General features: G+C 42.5%; 1 protein-coding gene across 6 annotated transcripts in view; it reads left to right on the plus strand.

Moving 5' to 3' along the window:
- Window positions 1–27,537, plus strand: part of HDAC7 (histone deacetylase 7) — a 229,515-nt gene that overhangs the window by 15,352 nt on the left and 186,626 nt on the right. The window lies entirely within an intron of this gene.

Genomic DNA, 27,537 nt, shown 5'->3' on the forward strand with positions numbered 1-27,537 from the left:
CAGCAACAAGGAATATAACCTGAAAATTAAAAATTAAATTATAATCTGAAAATTGTTAAAAGACCGACATAGTTGTGTTTGACAGAGTAAACGAAGTGAATGATTGCAATAAATTAATCAATCTTTATTATGGTCACAGACCAGCATTACAAATAGGTAAAAGTTTTAAAAAACAATAATAGTAAAAAGCAAAAAACACAGACAAAATAATGTTATGATTGGTGGTGGATTATCAGTGAGCAGTTAGTCTGCCTAATTTTGCATACAGCCTAAAAGAATTTAGCCTCATTCAGAGAAACTATTTTGTACTGATCTGATAATAGTAACTGAATGTAAAAGAGATCAGTATTTCCCGGATGTTTTATTAGGTGAGGTGTTATAAATTGAGTTCATGAGTCCTTATATAGAGGATACAATATAGTAGGACATGAGCTGTAATTTCAACAATTAAAAGTTATGCATCAATAGTGAAAAACTAAAGCAAGTAGATAACTTTGTGTACCTTGGTAGAATGTATACTAAAGATGGAAATGTTAAGACTTAAACAACACTAAAGTAGCAAAATGCCTTTTGCAAGGAATGAGGGTATGTCCGAAAAAAAGAAAAGAAGAAGAAAGAGGAGGAGGAGGAGGAAAAGAAGAAAATGGCTTTGTATAAGAGCATTTTTTTGCCCACTGTGGGACTAAAAATTGGATATGTTTAGAGCAGGGGTGTCAAACTCAAGGCCTTTGGGCTGGATCCAGCCCACGGGGTGCTTAAATCCAGCCTGAGAGGCTGGACTGGAGATATCGAAGGACTGGCCCATGGTGCCTCTGGCGGCTAAAACGGGCTGCGTGCGCCTCCCCCACCTCGTTTTCACCTTCCATGGCCTCCTGCAGCACTCTGCCGGCTGAAAACAGGGCCGAAAATGGGCGGCATAGTGCTGCAGGAGGCCATGGAGGGTGAAAACGAGGCTCATGGGGGGCCGCACGCAGACCCCCATGCCCCGTTTTGGCCAGCAGGGGCTGCAGGAGGCATCTGTTCCCCCCCCCCCCCGCCGGCCCATGGAGGAGAACTACAATGCTGATCCGCCCCTCAAAGAAATTCAGTTTGACATCCCTGGCTTAGAGGAACATAAATGTAAGTAAAATACAGTGCAAATGAACCTGTATGTTTGTGTGATAAAGCAAGAAGAAAGAGAGTCAAGGATGAATGTAGGATGAATGAATGTGACTTGAATATCAGTGACCAGCATGACACCAGTAAACTGAGGTGGTCATATAGTGAGATGGAATGAAAACCATCAAATTTTCAAAACAAATTCACGTTAGAAAAAGTGAATAGGTCACGAGGAAAGGGAAGGCTAACTAAATTGTGACCTGGTATAGCTGAAAGAATTCTGAAAAAGAAAGAGGTGAGAACAAAGAGCAAAAGTGAGAACAAATGAAGCTGTGTATGGGTGTGGTTGAAACAAGGATCGTTCACAAAGACAAAATGGTATAGAGAGATGTAGTGCACGCTGTCAGTGGGAACTAGATGGGGCTATATTTCCTTTTCTTTTACTTATCTCCTCCTGACTTTCTCTACTTTCCTATTTTTACTCTCTTTCTGAAGTTTGCATAATATTATTAACTCCAAAAAGGGAAAGTGATGGGGTATGTCCAGGATGCAGCAGTTTAGGACTAGCTGGAGGAATATATTGTGGGTTATTTATCCTTTTTTTGTTAAAAGTAAGGCTGTTCACTCAGAACAGCATCAGAAACTATATTAAACCAAGCTGTTCTGCTTAGCCTGGCAGAGAAGGTGTTTCAGCAATTACTTTATGCTTGTTTATCTAGCTAGAAGTCACATAGGTGGACCCCCAGATTTTCTACTTAAAAAAAAAACATGGCTCCTGCTGCTAATATTTCTTTTCCACTCTTTTAGAGTTTCTTCTGCTTAATTCTGCACAGACCTGTATTTTCTCATTCCCAGCTTTCTCTTGTCTGTTTGCCATTAACTGTTCACTCCCCCACCCCATCATACTTATTCTACCTCCAAACCTTACAGTAGAAGGCAGCCTTCTCAGCCAAGCCTAAATTTCATGGGTGCTGCTTTCTACTACAGCTGGCACCAGGCTGGTGTTAAAAATAAGTTTAAGCTAAGAATAGTTGGAGCAAATTGTGCAAATTATCATATGTAAATGACGGGATGACTGTGGCTGCTGCTGCTGCAGTGTTGTGGCAGATGCATCTACAGTCTTAGAATATATATATATATATAGTTAAAATGGTTTCAACTTCTGCCTCTTCCTCCAAGAAGAGAGAAAAAATATCCAAAGCCATTGGTAATTCTCTTGAATGGAAGAGAGAAAATTTTGTATCCTACAATGGAATGGAATGGAGTGGAGTGGACAGTGAACTGGAATGGAAAGGCGGAAGGAAAGGAAAGGAAAGAAGGAAAGGAAAGGAAAGGAAAGGAAAGGAAAGATTACAGTGAGGCAAACAAAACTGCAATTATATAGACAAACATATGTACCATTGAATCCATCTGGACTTATTTTGAGTCATCATGTTTAGAATGTATGGCCATAGCTTAAAATAACTCAAATGTAATGTCCAAGCAGAACCACAGTAGTAGACATGTGAGATACCTAAATCATCCCATCTCTACATCTCTAGGTGGAACTTTGCCTGGACACCCTTTTGAATCAAGCCCTGTGGGGCTGGGAAGCTCAGGAAGCAAAATCCACTTGTATTTTGAGAAAGATCTTTATTGTTCATAGGGTGTGTAGAGAGCTATGGAGATGACCTTCGGAAGCTAGGCAGAGACAGCAGCAGTTACATAAATAAAAGCATGTTTAAGCTCAGGCCACAGCTAAAGCATGAAAACAAAGCTCAAAAGCTCAGGTTGACCTCTCCCTAATTTACTTTTATTATAAGAGATAGGGAGGGGAGTACCTAGTCAGATTCTGATTTTAAGATTCTGTTACTATTGCCTGTATCAATAAAGTAGTCTCAGTCAGATTTGCAGACCCTGTTTCCTGCCTTGCCTCAAAGGGCTGGCATTCATCTCTGTGGCTCTCTGTAAACCTGCCAAAGCAATTCTTTAGATCACCTTAAACCTCTCTTTCTCACGTTTCTCTCCTTGGTCCTAGACCAAGCTATTTTTTCTATAATGATGCAACTACCTTCTATAATGGCCCCTTCCATTATTCCTTCCCCCATGTCCCCAGACTCTGTTAGACATTCCACCACAAGTTCCAATAACTTTTAGAAGGCTGCAGTCCAACATTGTTGATAGAATTAAATTAAATGAACCAATAATCTAATTTGGGCCTATGCTTCTTTTGACAAAAATGGGATTTTTAAAAAATAGAACCTCTTTTAGTGGAACATGAAATTATTTTGGCAGTTACGAGCATGTGGATGTCACTAAGTAAAGAATTTAAAAGATGAGTGTTCCTGGAGGCTTAAACTCATAGATTGAAATGTCTTATCGTACTAGATGTTTTCATCAGCCCACCAAGGGGAAAAAAACCCCCAACAATGTCAGGATGTTTTGTGAATTAGTAGTATCAGTAGGTCATTATCACTTTCTATCTCTGGTGCAATTCATTTCTCTCTGACATTACTGCTTACGCTGATTCCTAATCCACCATGTACAGTATGTCTATATACTCTCATCTCAGGATATGCATTGGGGAAAGAAGGGAGCGGTTTTCTAGGGGAAAAAAAGCTAAGCTGTGGTAAAAATATTAGACTTTCACAACCAAGATTCTGGATTTTTCAGCAACAGACTAAGATGACCATCCCTTTGAAATAGGACAAAGGAGGCTATCTTGAATCCATGTGGAATTTTAGTTCCTAAGGCGTGAGAGACAACAATAAAAGAAAATATATTTTTTTTAAAAAAATAAGCTTGTTTTTTTTGTTTTCCTTTTCAGTTGGTCTTTCCCCCCCCCCTTTTTTTGGCCTAATTTCCCTCATGCTTGTGTTGACCTACGAGGTGAATTTTTGGCCCTTTTTGTTTGTTTAATCAAAACAATGTTTGTTTTCTGATCAGATAGGAGCCAAGCTGTACAGGCAGGAAACAGGGACTTCCTGTCCACTCTTCCCTTTGCAGGAAGCCAGGGCAGTGCTGAGTGTTCACTTTTCAAATAAACCCCACCTCTCCTCTTCAGAAAAAAAGCTCTTTCTGTTTGTATATAAGATGTTTTGTTTTCTCTTTGGTGCACCATGAACTTGATTTTGCATTGTTAGGCTCCCTCAGGGGATGATAAGCAGCTAGTGACAGCAACCAAATGGCATTCAAGAGTCTTCAGGGGGTCATAAACACCCCCTCCCAATATTTACTGTCCCTCTGGAAACATCCACCTGAGATTTATGTGTCTGGCAGTCAGGAAAGGCAAGAGGTCTCAAATTTGTAATGGCCTCTTCCTCTCCAGGTCCCCTTGCCGCCACATCCAATATCTCTGCATTGTGGCCTTGATGAATTAAAATAAAACTAGATTGGCAGAAAGTAAGTAATATTTGGACTCACTAAAGGCAGGTTTTAATGATACTCAGGCTGCGAGTGTCATACCTGCTAAGTAAATCATGCAATTCCACAAAAGCGCAGGGGAAAAAAACCCAACAAGTTTGTTATTCACAACCAATACACTCCTTTGAAAAAAGGAGATTTCTAGGGAGGTTTTTTTTTGGGGGGGGGGGTGGAAGGTGCCATGTTTTCAGTCCTAAGGCTCTGTCATCAGAGGCAGCCTGTTCCAGAACAGCCATTTGCAGCAGATGGAGACATTGAATGATTTCAGATGCTCAAGTCTCAAGCACCTGCTGGCCTAAGTTTGGGAATAGAATATTGATGGAACATTGTCTCAATTTATTGTAACACAATATTGTCAAAGTGATTGCATGCAAATTGGGAAATCCCTACTTGATGGATCTGTAGATTTTCAGTGAAAAGTGAGTGATTCTTTTACATGGACAGATAGTGTTGTGTTTGACTTTAGGGTTTTGCGAAGTCTGTTACAGATCACAGTCCTGACTTGAATTACCTGTGTAGCTGGGGCGCTCACTTTTTCTTGATGAAATGGCCCAGGCAATATTTTTCAGCATCAAATTTCCAGAGTACAGACCATCTTATGCAATGGAGCCAGAGGAGCATGCCTTGAGAATAGTTTTTAATGCCAGCAGTACATGAAATTTAAAAGATTGCCTTTGAGCAAGTAGATCAGGGGTGGGTTCTACTTACCTTTACTACCGGTTCGCAACGGGATTGCGCGTTGCGCAGATCATCTATGAAGACATCCGGGGTGGTGGGCAGAGTCTCCCACCAGTTTTATTATCGGTTCTTGCAAACCGGTCTGAACCGGGGGCAACCCACCACTGAAGTAGATATTATTTTCAATTTACCTTGAAGGCACCACTGCCATTTGGGAGGTTAATCAAAATATCAGCTTCTAACTGGAGCCAGTTGTGAAACTAAACTTCTGTTTCTGGGGGGAATTTGTATAATAATTGTGTAAGGGGTCTATCAAGCCCTTTGCTTATGTTCTCAGTTTCTTGGTTGCTCAAATTGCTGGCCTTCAGTTTGAATATGTAGTCTGTTTCACAGAATTAATTCAGTGTGGCACTATTTGAGTTGCAATTGGTCTTTTGCAGATACAGGTAATCCCTGATTTATGACTGTAAGGAAACGTGCCCATCACGATTGTCAGTCGTGATGGTCATAAAATAGATTGGTCACATGACCCACCTGCTTTTACAGCCTTTTTGCAGTGGTCATTAAGAGAACAGACTCAGGCTCAACCCATCCAAGACCGAGTGGCTGTGGTTTCCGACATCCCGATATAGTCAGTTGGTGCCATCACTGACTATTGGGGGCGAGTCATTGGCCACTACGGAGAGGGTTCGCAACTTGGGTGTCCTCCTGAACTCACGGCTGTCTTTAGAAGAGCATATGACGGCCGTGGCCAGGGGGACTTTTTATCAGGTCCGCCTGATTCTCCAGTTGCGTCCCTTTCTGGATCAGGACTCGTTAAATACGGTCACTCATGCTCTCATTACTTCCCGCTTGGACTACTGCAATGCTCTCTACATGGGGCTCCCCTTGAGGAGCACCCGGAGGCTCCAGCTGGTCCAGAATGCGGCCGCGCGGGTGGTTATGGGAGCGACGTGGCGCTCCCATGTGACCCCCCCTCCTGCGCGAGCTGCACTGGCTCCCGGTGGTCTTCCGGGTGCGCTTCAAGGTTTTGGTTACCACCTTTAGAGTGCTCCATGGCATCGGACCGGGGTATTTACGAGACCGCCTTCTGCTACCAATAGCCTCTCACCGACCAGTACGCTCCCATAGAAGGGGCTCCCCAGGGTGCCGTCGGCCAAACAGTGTCGACTGGCGGCCCCCAGGGGGAGAGCCTTCTCTGTGGGGGCACCTACCATCTGGAACGAGCTCCCCCCAGAGATACGGAGGATCCCGGACCTGCGCACGTTTCGCCGTGCTCTCAAAACTTCTCTATTTCAGCAGGCTGGCCTGGCCTAACTCTCCTCTTTTAAATTTTTAATTCGTGATTTTATAAATTGAGTGTTTTAATCTGTGTTTCGGCCAAAATATTTAATAATTTTAAGGGATTTTTAATATTTGTATTATCTGTATTTTATCTTGGCTGTTCACCACCCTGAGTCCTTCGGGAGTAGGGCGGTATAGAAATTTGATTAATAAATAAATAATAAATAATAAACCAATGGCTTGCTATGGGCATAGTTTGCCAAAACTCAGAAATAAATGCCAGTTTGTCAAAACCATCGCAAAATACAGTCATGTAACTGTGGGATACTGCAAATAGCCGTAAATGTGGCCCAGTTTGCTGAGTACCCAAAGTTTGGTCACATGACCATGGGGAAAAGCAACCATTGTAACTTCAGATGGTCACTAAGCAAACAATCATAGTTGAAAACAATCTGAATAAACTTCTTATTTAATGTCTATGGATATTCTCAGTCATCTAGGCCATGGTTGTCCCAAAGAGGCAACTGGACTTTCTGGTTTTTCTTTGAAGATGTTTCGCTTCTCATTCAAGAAGCTTCTTCAGCTCTTATATAATGTTGAATCATTAGGGTATGTTTATGTGAATATAGTTTGAGGCTAGCATTTCTGAAGCATTAATAGCAAATTTGTAAATCCTGGTCAGTGTTTCTACACAAGAAAAAGAAGGACAAGACAGTGATTCTCAAACTTTGCAGTCTCTAAAATGCTCAATCAATTTATGTGATCTCACTGTTAATGAAAGTAGTAATTTCTTAATTTCTTTGGTTTTAGAAATGGGCAAGAAATAAAATAGCTACAGATTACAGATTAATTTATATATATCACAGTCACCCTCTTTTAGCCCACAACATCATCCATAAAAGCAGAAAATGCTGTGAAGAAAGAAAAAAATAGGAGGGAGTTTGCAATTCGGCAACTGCCTACTGTATGCTCACACAATTAAAATGAGGACACCCAGAGCAAACTTTGATGGTGCCTCCACTTTGATTGTGCAAACCTATAAAAGAAAAATACTTGTTTAAGGATAAACGTGATTTAATTGATTGTCAACCCAGAGAATTCAGTCCCAAAGACTAGAGTAACATTTCCTTTTGCATTTCACATAGGTGGATTTTCAACAGAGCGATGCTTAAAAATAACTCTGCAAAATTGCTAGTGCACCAGAACAGATAAATAACTTCCTTGTCTGCCCCCCAAATATTCACATTAGACATTTGTGGCACGAGAGCTGGTAGGTGGGGTGGGGGAAGAACCATTTTGTATAAATCTTTCTTGTACTTTAAAACTATTCTCCTATCCTGCATATGACCAAGTAAATGCCGGTTTGCATGTTTGAGATACGTTGATGGATATTTTTGATGGGTTGCATGCCCTCAAGTTGGTGCCAACTCTTACTGACCACATGGACACACATATATTTTTAAATTAAGCCTTCTTAATTTCTTCTCCCCCACCCCACCCCACTCCCTGCAATAGCAAACATTTCCTCATCCTTCTGTATTGCCTACAAGAATGAGATTCTCCCCTCCCACGACTTTCTTCCTACAGAGTTAGACAAGAAGGTTCTCTGCCAAACTCCGGCATGAGTGAAAGCTTCAGATCTAAACCAGGATCTTTACTTTTCAGTGGAAATAGAGGTGTGTCCCGCCCCCCTCCCCTCCCCAGGCAAGATGCTCCAGAGCCAAATGTGAGGTTGAGAGCAAATTCCGCTGACTCGTTGTAATCGCCATGAGTCAAGAGCCTTGAAACCTGAAACCTGAGATGTTTTGCATCATCTCTGCTTTGAATTGCTGGAACCTGTCTCACCAAGAGTCCGGGTGATTTTTTATTTTTTTCGCCTGAGCAGGATATGGGGCCTGGGCTCCCCCCATGTTCAAGCTGTCCAAAGGGAGGGGGGAAAGATAACTCCCACATTGCATTTTTTCATGCTTGTGACATTTTCAGGGAAAGTCTGATCCCTTTCTTGCTCTCATCCCTCAGCGCTCATTTCTGAATCTCCCCTTGCAGTGGATCAAATGGAGCCCCCAGTGATAGCCGTGCTCTGGAGTTCACTTCAAAAGCACACACAAAAAAGAAAGTTTCTCTATAGAGTGTTTTCTGACAGCGTAAAGTTAAAGTTGGAGCATGAAGCTATGGCATGTCAAGGTTGGAATGTGACAGACCCCAGGACTCCCATAAGGGACATGTGAGCTAAATATTTGTGGCATGTTTCTGAGTCCCTGAACTTGAGTTTATGGCTCTGGGGATAGGTGACTTTCCCAAGTAGTTTCATTTGACATTTGGCTCTGCAGATCCAGCTGTGCCTTCCAAAACAACAAAACACACCTTTTGTTCTCTGCTATTTGGATCCCTCGCATCCTGGACATAAACTGTTTCAACTCCTACCCTCAAAATGATGCTATAGAGCACTGCACACCAGAACAACTAGACACAAGGACAGTTTTTCCCCGAACGCCATCACTCTGCTAAACAAATATTTCCCTCAACACTGTCAAACTATGTCCTAAGTCTGCGCTAATATTCATTTTCTCATCTTCTCATCATTCCCATCACCCATCTCCTTCCACTTATGACTGTATGACTGTAACTTTGTTGCAAGTATCCTATGATTTATATTGATATTGTTTCCTGATTGCTTATTTGTACCCTATGACTATCATTAAGTGTTGTACCTTATGATTCTTGATGAATGTATCTTTTCTTTTATGTACATTGAGAGCATATGCACCAAGACAAATTCCTTGTGTGTCCAATCACACTTGGCCAATAAAAAATTCTATTCTATTCTGTTCTATTCTGTTCTGTTCTATTCTATTCTATTCTATTCTATTCTATTCTATTCTATTCTATTCTATTCTATTCTATTCTATTCTATCTTATCCTATCCTATCCTATCCTATCCTATCCTATCCTATCCTATCCTATTATATTCCCAATGATTCTAATCACACCGTATACCATACTCGGCGGCGCTGTGGTACAAAGGAGACTTGGAAGCATGGAGAACTTGAGTGCTCTGTGAAATGGCATTTCCCAAAGTCCCTGCAACATTCAGAAATGTGTGCAAAAGAAAAGAGTTTAGATTTCAAGCCAAACATGAAATCTTATGAGAAATGGTGCATGACTTGTAATGCAGTGAAGCTTTATGAACTGAACAAAATGATATTCTGAGCCAGGTAGAAATGAATGTTAACAGTGTCCCTGCATGCTATTCATATAACCAAAGGTGGGTTTCAGCAGGTTCTGACCAGTTCTGGAGAATCGGTAACGGAAATTTTGTGTAGTTTGAAGAACCGGTAGTAAAAATTCTGACTGGCTCCACCCCCATCTATTCTCTGCCTCCCAAGTCCCAGCTGATCGGGAGGAAATGGGGATTTTGCAGTATCCTTCCCCTGGAGTGGAGTGGGAATGGAGATTTTATAGTATCCTTCCCCTGCCACGCCCACCAAGCCACACCCACCAAGCCATGCCCACCAAGCCACACCACACCCACCAAGCCATGCCCACAGAACCGGTAGTAAAAAATTTTGAAACCCACCACTGCATATAACTGAAAAAAAAAAAAAAAGCTTCCAGGTGAGAGAGATGGGGGAAAGCGGGAGAATTCAGAGATAGAGACAAGCAGATATCAGAGCTGGACCAAGAGATGGAGAACTAAAAATGTGGATCCAGTGAGCAGTGCTACCTAAAATTAACTGGGATATCAGTTAGGCCGCTTTGGTGTAGTGGTTAAGGCATCAGGCTAGAAACTGGGAGAATTAATTCTATTCCCACCTTAGCTACGTAGTCAGCTTCGTGTCTTTGGGACGGTCACTTTCTCTCAGCCCTAGGAAGGAGGCAATGGCTACTTCTGAAAAACCTGGCCAAAAAAACTGCAGGGACTTCTCCAGGCTGTCTGTGAGAATCAGACGTGATTGAATAGAAGAAAAAAAAAACTCTTTATACTTCTTCCTGTCCAGAAGGACCCAATAATCCTTTTGGCTTGGAAATTTCTTGGCTAAGGAACCACCATTTCCAGGTTTTGTAGCAACACTTCTCAAGCTTTCTAATTTATTGATATTTATTTCTGTCTCCTGTTATTTTTGTGGTGATTGACTCTTACCCTGAGGTGTATTTTCCTCTGTTCTTAGCAACAAAAATATAATTTTGATGGCTCTGGATAGTTTGTAAAGCACACAGTTTGTTTTCTGGCACCTCCTTGCTACTCAGTGAATACTTTACAAAGCACCTGAATGCTGCGTCCAAAAGTGGGCAGGACAGTAATTGTTCCTAAGTAGATCCTGTGAAGACAGAGACATCTGTGTCACACTGGATAGGATCAGTAGCACCATCTGGACAGGACTCATGGCCATCTACCCTAACCCTAACCCTAACCCTTTTTTGGCCATGGACCATGGGCACGGACCCCCAAGACTTAACTCAAGATTTAAATCATAACATTTCATCAAGCCTTTGAATACCTTACATAATGATATTGCAGTCCCCCAGTGGTCCGTGGACCATAGGTTGAGAACCATTGCCATAGGCCCATGATGGTGAACCTATGGCACACGTGCCACAGGTGGCACGTGGAGCCATATTGGTGGGCACGCGAGCTCAGCTCCGGCACGCATGTGTGCGCCGGCCAGTTGATTTTCGGGCCTTCTGGGCCCACCAGAAATCAGGAAACACGCAGTTTCCCGCCTCCGGAGGGCCTCTAGGGGAGGGTGGGGAAGGCTGTTTTTGCCCTCCCCAGGCTCCTAGAAAGGCTCTGGAGCCTGGGAAGAGCGAAAAATGGGCCTACCGGGCCGACCGTGCCATCGCATGCACGGAGGGGGTGTGGGGCGCATAGAATTATGGATGTGGGAACATGTGCATGTGACACACACCCCTCCCCGCGTTCCCCTCGCTTTTGGCATGCAATGGCAAAAAGGTTAGCCATCACTGCCATAGGCCATGTCTACACATCATGGAGATGATGTTCTTTGAAGTTAATCAGCCCATAGAGATGGGTCCCTTCTCTTACACAGCCTTCCCCAGGTAGCAATTCCATAATTCTCAACAGTGGCCATGAAGACTAGGTAATTCTAGAAGTGGGAATGCACACATTTAGACGGCACTTGAGCTCAGGCAGGATGCCATTGTGATCTCATGGTTATTTCTCAGACTAGTAAAGTTTCAGGAAATGATTTTGTAAACAATTAGTGACAAGCTTTTCTGTTATCAGAGACCTATCAGTTCACAGGAAGAGAGTTAGTTAGAAAATATAGACGTCTTGATTTTTTATATATATATATAGAAAACAGTTCAGTTGCCTAAATTCTCTAAGAAATCTTGCTGAAGAGATTCAGCGAGACTCGTGTTCGGAAATGAGTTGTTTTCACTTCAGGCAGATGCCCAAGAGCTTGATAGCACATAGACTTAACCATCATGTTGACCCTTCTGTATGACACAGTAACATGCTGTATGTTCTTGCTGCCCTTGTTGATCAAGGTCAGTCTTTGTTTTACAAATCCAGGCATCAGTAAACAGATGCCATTGTTTTTCCTTTACTTAGCAGATGGCTAGTTGGTATGAAATCTTTAGATGAAGATGGGAAATCAAAGCATTTTCCAAATGTTCCAAAAGCTCCAGCCGACAGAGCCAGTAGCCATGGTTAATAACCTAAGAATATCTGGATGATGTGAATCTCTTCTCTCGTCTGGGTGCAAGCTGGCCTGGACCTTTTCTATAAGGTATTTCTCCTGCTTTTATTGTCCCTCCAGCAGTACAACCCAGGAAAGTCCTTTCAGACTGTCTTATCACGGGCCAATCCTCTTGCTTGTAATAAAAAGGTTAGGCTGGGGTAGTCTGAAGATTTCATCATCAACAAATGATGATAAGACTTTTTGCTTTTATTTCAAAGGAAAGATTTCCTGCTTCCCTCACCCCACCCACCATTATATCTGGGAAGGATGTGTTCTGTTCTGTTCAAGCACCTCAGATAGTAAGAAGTTGACCAAGGACATTAGCTGAAGTATGGAGATTTCAAGCAGAAGGTCTTCGGTGGATAAAACAATGCAGAGCTCATTTGAGCTACTTCTCTGAGACCTCGGTCTTCTGTCTTTGTAGACTTCTTGTGAGGCACCCAGTAAAAGGAAGGAAAACTTCTTGTGCTTCCAGCTTCCAGCACAGATTTAACAGAAATTAACCCCTTTGAAATGTGGGGTTTCTAGGTAAGCAAACCTATGACCAGCGTGTCAACTATATGAACAGAATTGTATCCCTCCGTTTCGATGGCCGTATGCAGAACTGCTGTGGATAATGCAGGTCAGGATTCAGGATCAGAATTTCCGTATCTGAACTCAAAGTTATTGATTTGGTTTTGCTGTGTAGAGCTTTGGAAGAGAATGCAGAATTGTAGATGATCCCAATGTATTCTAAGAAGTCATCTGGAAAATCCAGAGCATTCCAGGGGACTGTTCATTGTCATTGGCTTTATGGCATTTCCCTTCCAATAAAGTCTAACGTTAACAGAAAGAAAAAGACTTGTGGTCCCAACAAATAACACTATTCGTAACTCAGTTACCTCTTTAAAACCTTTAAAACCCTTTAAAATTAAGGGTTCGCTTGGATAACACACTCATATTTCCATGAGTAGTACATGATCTACACAGATTGTAGCATCATAAAAATTATCAGCTAGTTTTATAGCATGTTTTTCGTCTCACTGTCAGATTAAAATAAACCAGGTATTTAAGCATAAATTAGGCAGCATTCCTCAGAGTTCATTGCAATGCCCCCCTCTCCTGCATCCCTAGCATTCTTCCCCTCCCCTGACTCAAATCCCATTGCCATCCAAAGATGGGATATGGGATGTTTTTCAAGAAAGTCCTGGCAAGGATGTTGGAAAGGCAGCAGAGACAGCTCCGGACATGTTGTCAATTGAAGCAAAAGAGAAGATGGCACCCTTCCTCTTAGTCCTTGTCCAAAAACAGATGGGAGTCCTGGTGTGGATCTCAGTGCAAAGAGCAAAAGCCTTGCCCACTGCAGCTGAGATTCAAAAGTGGATTTGGGATACAAGGAAGCTATCTCTACTATAGGCATCTGCAACCTTAGTTATTATCTTCTTCTACCTAATGGTTGGGCTACCTTGGCTGAGTGTCGGCCCTCCAAGGTAGACTAAACTTGGAAACCAAAGACACGCAGGCTAATTCTATTTTTATTATAAATTAATAGAAGCAGAATCATGCAAGTTTGAATGGGCTTGCCTTCTCCCTCCTTTTATCTTCATGAGAACTAGAGACTGTCACATTTGAGAGGCTTTTTCAAATTACATTTCTTTCCTGGACCCAGGTTTCTTTTATCTGACATTGCCTTGATTGTAGCTGTTCCTCCTGTTCCCGAAGGTTATCCCTTGTTCTGCCCATTACACTGAGAAACTGAAATGGTAAATAGACTTAGAAACCCAGTGCTGCTCAGAGTGTCCCTGTTTTCTTGCCTGTCGATAGATAGCAGGTCACTTACAAACCTAGCAGTTGCATTTTTGCAAACATACTGAATTGGTAAATTTTTGTGTGCATTAATCCAATGGGCAAACCCAGAACAATAAGTGAAAACACACACACACACACACACACACACACACACCAGTCAATTCTATAACCGGGTTAAGTCTGTGAACATGACCAAAATTATGATCATTCACTCATCCATTTACAGTAATATCCTTGAGGAACATGTGGAAGCTCTTGGGTGATGGGAAGGAAGGAAGAGTACTGAGGCTCCAAACACTTGGGATACTCCTATCTGGCTGCAGTTTCACCTTCACCACCCATCCTGTTCCACTTTGCTTACAAGTTCTCCTGGACTGTGCCAGCTGTAGCTGGGAGACTGGCAGGTTCCCAAGAGAGGGCAGAGAAGGTAACCAGCCTGTATTCTCCACCGCAAGGCGCACCATAGCGTGGGCGTTTGAGGGTTAAAAATAGACGCCAGATCTTTAAATTTCTTTTTTTTTTCCCCCGTTAGCAAATGTGGAGGAGGGAAAACAGAGCGCTGTTTATCAGTCCCAGCAGTTCCCCCCAGAGACACAGAAATTAGTCAGATTAGTGGAGAGCGTAATTGTGTGCTTGCCTACGTGTTGTGTTTCAGTCTTGGGACACAGCGGTACTATAGTCATTTCGTTATGAGCCAGGCTTATGGGAGCCTAAAAATATATATTTTTAAGGGTCATAATGTGTCAGAGGCGCCTTGTCCCCCTTCCCCTGAGCAAGGTATATTGATATCATGCTGGGGTAGAGCTCCTGTGTATTTCAGTGGGCCTGTGGAGGAAGATTATACCCCGTGGATAAAGTGATGGAGAGGTATGTTGAGATCTTTGTCCTTTTCACTAGTGGACAGAAGAGAATTTTTTTAAACAGGTCTGCATTTTAGATAAGGCATACAGGAGCCTCATCTGATTTTGCATTTGGTCATTCATCAGGACCAATTTTCTGTCCTGCCATTTTAAATCACCTAAGTGCTATAAATCCCACCACTGCTTTTTTTTCCCCCTTCCTCTGAAATTAACAATGAATCCCACACATGTTTTATAGGGTAAGAAGATTATTTTGTGTGGATATTCAATATCCATTGAGGGACTTGTAGCCAAACTACAACTCCACCAGCATAACCAATGGAGCAGGGGTGGGTTATACTTAACTTTACTACCAATTTGCAGCAGAGCCGTGTGCGCGCACTAGCTTAGCTCGTGTGTGTGCGCGCTCTTCTGCATATGTGCAGAAGTGTTTTGGTGACGTCAGGGTTGGTGGGCGGAGCCTCCCGCCGGTTTTACTATCGGTTCTATAGAACCGGTGTGAACCGGGGGCAACCCACCAGTGCAATGGAGAGACATGAAGAGTATTTAGAATTCAGCAACATCCGTAAAATCTCGGGTTCCCCACCTTCATTTAAACCAGTGTTTCCCCAATCATGGCAACTTGTAGATGTATGGATTTCAAGCTCTAGAATTCTCAGCAACAATTATTTTGCTGAGGAATTCTGGGAATTGTTCAGAGGTTCAGGGTTGGGAAACTCTTACCTAAACAGGCAAGAGTGAGGGAAAATAGCCCCCATATGTTCAAAGGCATTGAATATTTTCACATGTCACCCTAAACCAGGGGTCTGCAACTTTGGCAACTTTACAACTTGTGGACTTCATCTCCCAGAATTCCTCAGCCAGCATGCACTGGGAGTTGAAGTCCACAAGTCATAAAGTTGCAAGTTTGCAGACCCCTGCCCTAAACCATGTGTTGTTTTAACCATGGTTTCCAGAATAAGCCACAATTGCTACATTCCAACTTAACATTATTTTCTAAACAGAAAACAGGTTCCTCCCTCTGGTATAGATCAAGCGTCGATCTGATCTCGATAGGCAGGTTGTGAGAACATACATGTCAGCTTTGGAAGCCATATGAGCTGACAATACACTCATGGATGTTGTTTGCCTGTAGGAGACCCGCATGATTTAAAACCGAATTAGGCCAGTATGTCCCAGCGAGTTTTAAATCATTTTCTTCCAAGTCTCCAAAGTATCTCCTGACAGATTATTGGACAGTATTTGCCCTCTAGCATTTAACAGATCCAGTGCTATAACAGTTGCCTGGGCATGTATGTTCTTTACTTAGCCTCTTTCCCTCTTTGCTGCAGTAAAGAGGCTTCCTGTTTGACTCAACAAGCCCACCGAAAAGGCCTCTCTCTGTGTTTGTTTGCAACAACTGAATGAGGCTGTTAGTAATTAAAGTACATGGACTTCCCAGAAAGTGGCTTAGACCGGATATCCTTCATCAAAATACCCTAGGCACCACTGCCTAAAAATAACTCCAGCAGAACAAAAACTAAATAAACATGAATGAGAAGAGACTCCCAGAGCTAAGCTGTACAAACTAGCTTCCTGGGGCAGGGTGTGGCATAGAGGGTGCTGCTGGCCCAGAACAGAAGGCAGGGTTAAAGAAAGGCAGCATGACTTTGAAAGAGCTGCTTTGCAAAAAAATAAAATAATAAAATAAAAAAATGGGGTTCCCTTTGAACTTCATTTCAAGGTCAGCCTTGCTTTGAGGAACCCCCAAAGTTCCTTAAAAAATAGTTTGAAAGCTGCTGAGTCTGACCCGTACACGGCATGCTTCCGTTAATTAGGATAATCAAAAATGACCTTCAGAAATCTATATGATCACCAGAGGGCAGCAAAGAGGTAACATTTTTCTGTTTCACTTTGTTGCCATCTAATGGTTGTCCAAATTTTTTGCAGCCCAGATCTAGGAGGTCTAACTTTAATCATTTCTTTGTACAAGCTGTCCTTGTTTAGCAACCTTAAATGGGACTTGCAACTTTGGTCATTAAGTGAAACTCTGAGTGTCCTTATAATGTCATTTCAGTTTTTCCTTTCCCTTACAGATCTGTGAAGAAAAATATGAGGCTTGGTTGTAAAGTTACTTTTTCATCACCATCGTAACTGTGAATGGTTGCTAAATGAGGACTTCCTGTATTGTGTACAAATGAGAGCCAAAGCAGAAACTCTGATCTGGATTAGGATCCTTGAGAGCGTGATAGGAGAACGTTAGCTGTTATAACCAAAATCACCACATGTACACCACCCTGCTTCATACAATATGGGGGACGGTGGGGGGGGGAGAATCCATTTATTAAAATTAGAGCTTTTCTTGCAGTGGAGATAGAGGCGAGATGAGGACTTCATACAAAAAAAAAAAAATACTCAATCGGGTTCTCTATCTTCTCTTATTTTCAAATCAAATCCTTTCTTTCAGTTCATTCTGTAATTCATTCTTTTCTTTAGATTTCCTTGCTTTCCTTGCTGCTCTAATACCTCCCCTCTTTGCTCCGTTTCACTTTTTCACTTTCTATTTATTCCAAGTGGGTATGAAAAGAAACTTTAGTATAAAGAGCCAATTTCTCATCCAGATGATGCACTTTGTCTTTAGCTCCTTTCTCCAGTTGTGGCCGCCCCAGATTCTTAGCGGAACAGTATGGCTGCTTTCTCAGTCGCTCGGTGTGAGAGGCTGTATCCGACTAACCAGGGACTTTGCGGAATCTCTGTGTTAGTCTGCCCTTGCCTCTCTTGTTCGCCAACCCTACGAGTCGGCTTAGGTCAATAAAGACCCCCAAACAGCTGAGATATTAACGGTTCCCCCAAGAGCGGAGGAACTCGTCTTGCTGCGATGCTGGCCACACCCCCTCTCTCGCGAGATGAGGACTCATTTAGATCAGGTGTGGAACCATGAACAGAGTGTTAAAGGTTTGCCATCTGGCGTAGGTCCCTTGTGTCTATTATTGCTTACAGATAGGGCTTTTAATTAGATATTATAAAGACTGTTTTACTCTGTCTCTCTTTTTTTTCATTGGGTGCTATGATCTTCAAAGAGATAGAGGCTGAATCATATTGCTCTGTTTTTGAATCAGGGTCCAAACCTGATTTTGTGGTTGGTACATGTTTCTGTGTGCCTGACAGTTACTGATAGCCTCTATTGTGAATTATGACTGTGAAAAACGATTCTATCTTATTACTGAGGAATGTCTCGTTATCATGGATCAGCCACCTGATTGCCCTGAGATACCAAGGTCTGCCTTGATCCCTTCACCTTGATTAACTTATGAAATTGCCATGATGGAGCCAGAAATACTAATGCTCTTTGGACCTGACCTTGATGCTACCAGAATTAATTGTACAACAGGTGGGTAAGAGAGGTTACCTTAGAGAAATCACCAGCAAAGTGAATGGAGAGAGATGAATAGCCAGAAGCAGAAAAAGAGGCAGGATCAGAATTTTTATCTAGGAAATTTGCTTTTGTATACGATTATTAATGCAGGATCTTTGTTCCTCTTTGCATCACTGAAAGGACAGGATCAGGGAAGGAATGTGTATACTTTTGAATACTTTTTTTTTCATTTTCTTTATTCAGCATACTTGGGATGAATAATCAATGCACACACTGACCCAGACACCTGAGTACAGTCAAAAGTGGTTCATGCCTTATTTTGGTACAGTATGTCCCCGTGTAACTTAAACAGTCCTTGTGAATAACAGTGTGTTCTGCATACGTCTACTAAAATGTTCCACCTACTTCGAAAGGGCTTATTCCTAAATTAGTCTGTGATATTGCACTCATCTAACCTAGTTGTAGATAAGGTTTTGCAATGTGGGCTGCCTTACGCAGAGTGGCTCTTTCAGTCTTGCAAGGAAAAAGAAAATCATCGCTTACTTAAAACATTGTAAAAGTTCCATATGTGCAAATACAGAAGATCATGGTGTGCTGGCAGGTGGGTTTTTTTTTCCCCAATGGGGTTTGTGCATTGCCTCTAATTGCTCCCCACCACATTACTGTATTCAAGTGCACTTGAAACCTACCACAAAACCAGTAAGATGTGATGGAGGTAATAGCAAAGTGTCAAATAATAAATGCATTGCTTACCTGCGGATCTTAATTGGAGTATTCTTGGTGACCAATTAGATTTGTGGCAGGGATGAAATCCAGCAGGTTCTGACAGGTTCTGGAGAACTGGTAGCGGAAATTTTGAGTAGTTCGGAGAACTGGCAAATACCACCTCTGGCTAGCCCCAGAGTGGGGTGGGAATGGAGATTTTGCAATATCTTCCCCCAGGAGTGGGGAGGGAATGGGGATTTTGCAGTATCCTTCCCCTGTCATGCCCACCAAGCCACGCCCATCAAGCCACACCACACCAACCAAGCCACACCCACAGAACTGGTAGTAAAAAAAATTGGATTTCACCACTGGTATGTGGTGTGGAATATGTGAACAGGCTGAGCACATTTAGCAATGGGTTGTTTCTACACCTCTTTTACCTTTCTACCAGGATAACCTTAATCATCCAAGTCACTTTGGGCTAAAGGCTCAAAGACCGTTACTCACTGGTGAACTCTTAGGACAGTGATGCCTAACTTTTTTGCTGTCGCGTGCCAAAAGCGGGGGGAGTGCAGCGAGGTCGTCCACATGTGTGCCCACAACCATAATTCAATGTGTTCCACCCCTGCCCATGCGCCCCTCCAACTTTTAGCACATGATGGCACAGTGGGCCTGGTAGGCCCGTTTTTCACCCTCTCCAGGCTCCAAAGGCTTTCTAGGCGCCTGGGGAGGGTGAAAACAGCCTTCCCCACTCTCCCGGAGGCCAGAAACAGCCCATTTCCCAACTTCTGGTAGGACCGAAAGGCCCAAAAATCAGGTGGCCGGCGCACACATGCGCGCTGGAGCTGAGTTACGGCAACACTTGCATGCCCACTGATACGGCTCTGTGTGCCCCCTGTGGCACCTGTGCCATAGGTTCGCCATCATGGTCTTAGGAGAACTATTTAGGATAGAGGAGAAAGTTTTCTCCCTTAATAACTAAAAGCTGCATTATACGTTCATTGATATGAATGTTATTCCGTCATGAAACCATTTTGTATAGCGTAGAAAGACAGCAAGATACTTGACAACCAGTTCATACTTATGACTGTTGCTGTACCCCAAGGTCCTGTGATAATTTTTTGCGACCTTCTGACAAGCAAAGTCAATGGGGGAATCCAGGTTCACTTAACAACCATATTACTAATTTATCAACTGCAGTGATTCACTTACTAACTGTGGCAAGAAATGTTGTAAAATGGGGCAAAACCCACCCAACAGGAGAAATATTGGGCTCAATTGTGCTTGTAAGTCGAGGATTACCTGTATAAGAGAAGAAGATTAATCAAACCAGAAAGGCAGTGTTTTCTTGGGGCGGGATGTGTGTATGAGTAAGGGAAGAATAGCTGCCCACAAACCATGGCTTTCAAAAGAACATTTTCCTCTATGCCTCTACACTCAGAATAAAAATTACGAAGCGCAAGGGCAGTGCTGCAGGCATGTGGGTTTGTGGCCTGCAAACCCAACACATCTTATGGTTTTGCAGTACAACAGGCTACAAAAGTAAAGTGTTAAAATGTAAATAGAATGATTGCAGGCAAGGATGACTTAATGTTTTCGTAGGACGTACCCCAAAGTAGAAATAGTCTTTCCCGGTTTCTATACCCCCAGTATGTTCAACTATACATCCCTTTGGCACCCATCTTGAGCTGCAATTCCCATCAGCAGCTAGGAATGATGGGAGGTGTAGTTGAGTGCATTTAAAGGGCATCTGGTCACAGAAATCTCAGATCTAATACAGTGAATAAAACTTGCAGGCTTTTATTTTCCCTCCCCTTCCCAGGCTGAATTTCTGTTACACCCAAAACAATTAAAAAGGAGAAGGGATCGGACTGTATTTTGACCACCTTTAAAAAGACTATAGTAGATGTAATGGGGGAAAGGCAGAAAATATTGTTCCAGAATTAAAACTGAAGCTTTTCTTTCATGACTTCTGATTTAGCATCTTGGGGAGGAAAAAAAGAGGGGGATGGGAAGGTACTTTATCTGGGTGGGAGGGGACCATGCTACCTGCTCTCCTCCTCCAGAAGATGCAAGTGGTGCTTGGATGCTTACTCTTTCCTCCATCTCTTGTGAGGGAACTAGGGTTAATTCCTGAGTATCATGCAACTGGGTTGGGAAAGGGGGCTGTCCTTTGATTTTCAACTGTATGGAATGATCTAAATGCTTAAATCCAATAATTTTTTTACAATAACTAATTTTTGCCAATTAAATATGGCAAGTAGTTTTTTTTTGGGGGGGGGTGTATTAGAAAACGTGTTTAACATTAGTTCACAGACATTCTGAGAAGGATCTGCTACCCAGCTGTTCCAGAAAAGATCCAGAAAGCAATTCCCAAATACAGAATGTGTGCCTCTTCTCTGCTCAATCTAAACCCAGAGGTCAGATCCAGCGGCCTCCTGTACCCATAACTTGAGGCTGGTTTGAATATATTTGTTTCTGTACATTGAGGCATGGGTGAAATCCAAATTTTTTTCCCTATCGGTTCTGTGGCCGTGGCTTGGTGGGCATGGCAGGGGAAGGATACTGCAAAATCTCCATTCCCACCCCACTCCAGGGGAAGGATATTGCAAAATCTCCATTCCCTCCCTTCCTGGGGGAAGGATATTGCAAAATCTCCATTCCCACCCCACTTTGGGACCAGCCAGAGGTGGTATTTGCTGGTTCTCTGAACTATTCAAAATTTCCGCTACCAGTTCTCCAGAACCTGTTAGAACCTGCTAGATTTCACCCCTGTATTGAGGAGAACGCTGAAAGCTGAAGGAGGCTGGTTGGTTTCTATTGGTTTTAAGCTATTTTAGAAACAATGAAAGGCTGTACACGCAGTTCTCAACTTACAACCATCCTTTCAGAGACTCTTTGAAATTACATCAGCACTGAACAAGTGATTTGTGATTGTTTTTCACACTTAACGACCATTGCAGCATCCTCATGGTCACGTGATCAAAATTTGGATGCTTGGCAACTGGCATGTATTTATGACCATTGCTGTCATGTGATCACCTTTGTCGACCTTCTGATGAGCAAAGTTAGTGGGGAAGCCAGATTCACTTAACAACCATATTACTATCTTAACTGCAGTGATTCACTTATCTGTGGCAAAAAAGGTCATAAAATGGGGCAAAACTCAACAACTGTCTTGCTTAGCAACAGATATTTTGGGCTCAATTATGGTCATAAGTCAAGGACTACCTGTATTTCACTTTCTTGCTCCTCCTGCTTCCTTCAGCAAAGATGATCCATATCTGTCAGCATAGCCAGTGGAGTTCTGTGGTCTTCTTCAGTGGTGGGTTGCCCCCGGTTCTGACTGGTTCACAAGAACCGGCGGGAGGCTCCGCCCACTGACCCAGCCATCATCATAGGTAATCTGCGCATGCACAGAAGCTGTGAACCAGTAATAAAGGTAGTAGAACCCACCCCTGGTCTTCTTGATTTCCTCTTCCTGGATCAGATTTTGGAGTTGGGATATTCAAACTCAAGATTGGCCATTAAAAAAAAAAAGTGGAGGACCTGAAAGAACAGAGTTATAGTTGATCCTGAGAACAGAATAGAGTTACAGGATGGTCAGGTTATGGGGAAATGATAGATATAAGATATTTGTTCCCATGACTTGTATATGTTATATGAGAACTTGTGTGAAAGGGTTTCCTTTCCATAAATAGAAAAAAGTGCTTGGGTTTATTCTTTCTAAATTGAAGAGGAACTATAGTTTTCGGTTATAAAGTTTATGCAAGAATGCCATTCCTGACAAGTATTGTTTTATTTTATGCTAGGTAATTTTAGCCAAACCAGAATTGGAAGAGGAGTGGCTCTATCAGCCAGAAATCAGTCTTTCAAAGGTTATATCTAATCCACAATCTGGAGATCTCCCATACTTAACATTAAAGCAATCTTGTAAAACACAAGATTTCTCTATAATTTTCCAAAACCCTTGATTAGGACCAATTTAAAACATGGCAAACCATGAATGTTTTTGAGGCCTTCAGGACTTTTTCTCAGGCTAGATCTGAAACAATGGAGAGTGGGAATGGGGTGGGGTGGGAGGGAGATATTTGAAATGCATAGCATGTCAGGTCTTCTGCATTGATTTAAACAGCCAGTCCTACCTAATACCATCTGAATATGTTGAGAATACCCCATCTGGCGTTTTCCATTCAAGACCATTCTGATGTTGCAGAACTAGAGGGTGGATGGCTGATATATAAACCCTGTTTCTGTTCTGACCTAGTCTTCCTTAGAAAGTATAAAGCACAATCTTAGTCCCGGGAAAACCTCTTTTATATACACGGCTGTGAATTATTGTCATTCACAGTCCGCAAGTCTTCACAAACAGGCTTTCAGGGGAATGGAATGTTTATAAACACCCACCTTATCTCCCTTGGAATGCTGCCAGAGAACTAATTGCCAAACGCAGGGCAAGGCCAAACTTGGCACAGAGTCAAACAGAACTTTTCAAACCTTGAACCAACCAAATGAAGTAATTGCTTCCTGCAAAAGCTCACGTCCCGTTCACTCCTCTTTTATGTCTTATGGGAGGGGCCAATCATCTCCAAGTCTTACTCCCAAGTCGACCCTGTTTTTTTAATTGTTCTTGTCTTCTGGCAGCTCTGCGCATGCGCACACTGGGAACAGGCTCCTGCTGTTCTTCTGCCTTGCTGATGTCAGACTCCGGAGGCTCCGGAGACTCCAGAGGCAGCACATAACTATCAGATGGCCTTGGCCCCCTCTCTGCCTCCAATGCAGAGCCCTCGTCCTAGCTTTCCCCAGCCCCCAGGACTGGCCCAAGTTCCTCCCCAACCTCCTAACTGTCTGACTCTGTTGCCAGCTCTGCTGGCCACCGGCGGGCCACAACAGTTTCTTGTTGGAGGGCAAGAAACAATTACCAGATTCTTCCTAAATTTCTGGTTACTATCCACATCAGTTATTTGTCAACATAGGAGGCAAGGCAAATGGCTTTTTTTTTTTTTTTTTTGCAAAGTGGCATTTCCCCCCCACAGATTTGACATAAAATTCCTATTGGCAAAAACTCAAAGTAGCGTGAAACAAAGTTATTATCAATAGAGTTGCATATTGTCATTCTGAAACCAGCCTTGGAAACTACGCTGGCTTTTGCTTGTAGAATACAGATCACAGGAAAGGACAATGTGAGATGTACGCAGGCTGGGAAGACCCACATCATGAAAGAGAAAGAGGGAGGAAGTGTAGCTAATACTGAAAACATAACATTACTGAAAAACACATTCCTCCAGCTTTTATTTTCTCTATGTCCACATCTACCTATTTCAGATTTGGACCAGATATTCAGATAGTCAGCAGTTTGATCTAGTTGTGTTACATACTTTCATCAAGGGATCTTTGAAATGCACAAATGAAGAGGACACAATACACAAATGATGCCCGTGTCAGTCATCCATCCAAGCAAGAAGTTCTGTAGGTCATTGGAGCTCTTCTTTGAATAGGTATGCAGTAGGTCATGAATTGGAGGCAGCATAAAACCACCCTTTGCTGATTTATGTACAGTATGTTCACTGTTATGCCCAAGCAAGATTAAATGTGCCTATATGTATGAGCTGTAGGATTGCATAGCTGTAGGATTCTCCTTTCCTGTGCCTGACCTTCTTCCGTTGATAAAGAAGATTTGAAGTTAGTAACCTGGGATTTCAGATGAGTTTCCCATGCAAGTATGGGTCATGCTTTATCAAGCTCCTGAGCGAGCTGGTGTTTTACAGTATTTGTATCTAAGTATACATGACTAAAGGCCCTTGCAGGTCTCCTTATTCAAACTGGTGGAGGTGAAAGATGAAAGAGACAGGATCCTGTCCTGTGCCATTTAGCACATTTTTAAATGCTTTATTTGAGAACTCTTGTCTTAAATAGAATATCAAAAGACCTCCAGTTTGGGAATATATGTTGTTCAATACTGTAGAACTTTTGATTGAGTTTAAATTGGGCTAAAAGGAACCCATTAAATTGGGGAAGACATATATTTAGTGTCTACTAAGAGCCATGGTGGCACAGTGGTTAGAATGCAGTACTGCAGGCTACTTCTGCTGACTGGCAGCTTTCGGCAGTTCGATTCTCACCGGCTTAAGGTTGACTCAGCCTTCCATCTTTCCGAGATCAGTAAAATGAGGACCCAGATTGTTGGGGGCAATAGGCTGACTCTGTAAACCACTTAGAGAGGGCTATAAAGCACCGTGAAGCGGTATATAGGTCTACGTGCTGTTACTATTGCTACTTGTTGGCTCAAGAGTAGATCGTTTTTCAAACTCTAGCATTTAATGAGAGCTTGATGGGGTTCCCATGCCCCCCCCCCAAAAAAGCTTCATTTCTTGAGATGTCCATAGCAAACTTTCTAAGATTCGGTGTAACAGAAAGGATAGAGCTTTTTCTTCCGCAAATACACCATGGCTACCACTTTATAAATTAGAGGTTCTGGGTTTTGTTTTGTTTTGTTTTAATTAACAGGTTCCACAGGTTGGGGCGGGGAGAGAAAAGGGAAAACCCTTTACCTTTAATGTAAGAAGGGAGTCATTCATGTATTCAAATGTATGCAAGTCTGTTGCTCCAAGAACTTTTCTGGATTTTTATTTATTTATTTTTATTAATCATATTTCTATGCCGCCCACTCTCCGAGGACTCTGGGCGGTTTACAACAATTGACAGTATACTAAATAGCATATTGCCCCCAACAATCTGGATCCTCATTTTACCCACCTCGGAAGGATGGAAGGCTGAGTCAACCTTGAGCCGGTGAGATTTGATCTGCCAAACTGCTGAACTAGCAGTCAGCTGGAGTAGCTGCAGTACTGCACCCTAACCACTGTGCCACCTCGGCTCATCTTTGGGATGTTATTTCTGTATAACTGTTCTGTTAAAGGACCGAAGGGAAATGGATGGAAGGCTGCAATTGCTTGCTATCTGCCTCCTGCCTGAAGCCTTTTTGAGGTCCATGGAGATTCCACTGGCTGCATCACTGGATTTCAGTTCCATGGTGTCCTGAGGGAGGAAACACTTGATACCTTAAAATAGTTTTTACAGTTTAAAAAAAGGAGAAGGAAAACCTACCTCCCCCCACCCCAAAGACAGAAAACAGAAAGCTCTGGCTGTACCTAAATATAGGATATTGGCCCATCCATTCTACATCATTACCTTACCCACTATGGACCTCATTAACTGCAACACACTCCAAAATGCTCCTTGCTGTTTTAAACAATTGAGCAACTCGCAAGAAAGCAGACACACACACACACACACACACACACAGAGCAGAACCAAATCAAATACATGTAAAAGGAGGAATGCGTCACAGCAATAAAAACAACACTAGCTGGATTGTAAAATAATAATCACCAGCGCGGATGATCTTAAATGCATACATTCCAGTCAGTAGCAGAATTAAAATTACAAATCATAAACCATCCATAAAAAGTTAGCTGTGATTAAAACAACAGCCATATGGAAATCTTTGCCAACTTCTAAAGGAGGGGAGAGAGGAGGAGTCTGGGATGTTTCCAACACTTGTTCAGCATCACTGTTGAGAAACTGTGATCTCTTGAACCCATTAAGCCAGCCCTACAAAGGAATATGACAGACATTGGGGGCTCTTTGAAATGAGTCTCGGCCCGGATTGATGGAATGCAGGGAAATCTGGTTGGAGAATGAGAAATATTCAGTCTTCCTCTCCACTCTTTATTTAAAACCTCTACCTCCTGCTTTGTGCATCAAGGGAATTTAATTCAACCTTGAATTAAAAACATGGCTGCTTTAAGATATTACAACTTACCTGCTTGCACAGCAAAAAGAAGCTTGAGCTGCTCTGAAATGGTCTGTTAGCAACATCTTGTGAAGTCAAACTCTGGAGCGTTTTTGGCATTCGTGGGGCAATGATGGGAAGCATTAGAGAGCAGCTTGCTAACTTTTCATTGACTTCACCATCTTGGTCTTCGTTGGAATCTTTATTACTCTCCTCCACCACATCGTTGTTGTTTTTTTCCTTCTTTTTTCTGTTTGCCTGTCAATCTAGTTGCAAGACAGGGTTGGACTCTTTCTACTTTTTTGCACTTGGCAGGAGAGGGCAGGCAGACAGCGAAATGATCCATATCGGTCAGGAAATTAACTTGCGTCAGTCTCCCTTGTGCCTGAGACAGCTGACCGCATCGCTCTGCTAGTTTTTGACAGCTTTATGCTTTATTAGCTTTTGTCTGTTATAGACAGGAAGATGCAGCAATGTTGGGAAGACTGATGCTGAAAGACCCTTCTAAACAGCTGCGGTACTAAAAGCAGAGCAAAACAGAATTTTATTTGAAGACTAGTGTGGATCCTTGACAGCATCGCATTTGGAAGGATTCCTCTGATTGCAAAGTGGAAAATTAAGTCTGAAGCATTTTACAGCAATGTTTTCAATATCATGATACCTATAGAGGTGTCCTAGCAAAAATTAAACTTGGATTTTTATTAAGTATTTGTCACGTGGTTGAGTGAATCACTGCAGTGGTTAAGTTAGTAACACCGTTGTTAAGTGAATTTGGCTTCCCCATTGACTTTGCTTATCAGAAGGTTGCAAAAGGTGATCACATGATCCCGGGACACTGCAACCGTCATAAATATGAGTCAGTTGCCA

The sequence above is a fragment of the Pantherophis guttatus genome, chromosome 2 (assembly GCF_059756535.1).
Source record: "Pantherophis guttatus breed Tessera chromosome 2, ASM5975653v1, whole genome shotgun sequence".
NCBI classification, from domain to species: domain Eukaryota; kingdom Metazoa; phylum Chordata; class Lepidosauria; order Squamata; family Colubridae; genus Pantherophis; species Pantherophis guttatus.